Below are 708 nucleotides of genomic sequence, written 5' to 3'. Positions count from 1 at the left end.
GTCCTTGGTTTCATTGTCAGCCAGAAAGGAATTGAAGTAGATCCCGAGAAGGTCAAAGCAATCATCGAAATGCCAGCACCCCGAACTGAGAAGGAAGTCAGAGGTTTCTTAGGGCGTTTAAACTATATATCCAGGTTCATTTCTCAGCTAACAGCTACCTGTGAACCAATCTTCAAGCTATTAAGGAAGAGTCAGGCAGTTCGATGGAATGACGATTGCCAGAGAGCCTTTGAAAGCATAAAGGAATATTTGACCAAACCCCCAATATTGATGCCTCCAGTACCTGGTCGACCTCTTCTAATGTACCTAACAATGCTAGAGGACTCCATGGGATGTGTCGTAGCCCAACATAACGAATCAAGCAGAAAAGAGCAAGCCATATACTATCTGAGTAAGAAGTTCACTGAGTGCAAGACAAGATACTCACTGCTAGAATGTACATGATATGCGTTAGCATGGGCATCTCGCCGCTTGAGGCAATATATGATGAGTCACACCACTTGGCTGATTTCGAAGATGGATCCTGTGAAGTATATCTTTGAGAAACCAATATTAACAGGAAGAATCGCTCGATGGCAAGTCTTATTGTCGGAATATGATATAGTATATGTGACACGGAAAGCAATCAAAGGTAGTGCCCTTGCAGATTATCTTGCTAGTCAACCCATAGAGAAGACCGAACCAATGAACCAAGAGTTCCCAAATGAG

The sequence above is a fragment of the Lupinus angustifolius genome, chromosome LG18 (assembly GCF_001865875.1).
Source record: "Lupinus angustifolius cultivar Tanjil chromosome LG18, LupAngTanjil_v1.0, whole genome shotgun sequence".
Taxonomy (NCBI): domain Eukaryota; kingdom Viridiplantae; phylum Streptophyta; class Magnoliopsida; order Fabales; family Fabaceae; genus Lupinus; species Lupinus angustifolius.
This window is presented reverse-complemented; position numbering follows the sequence as displayed.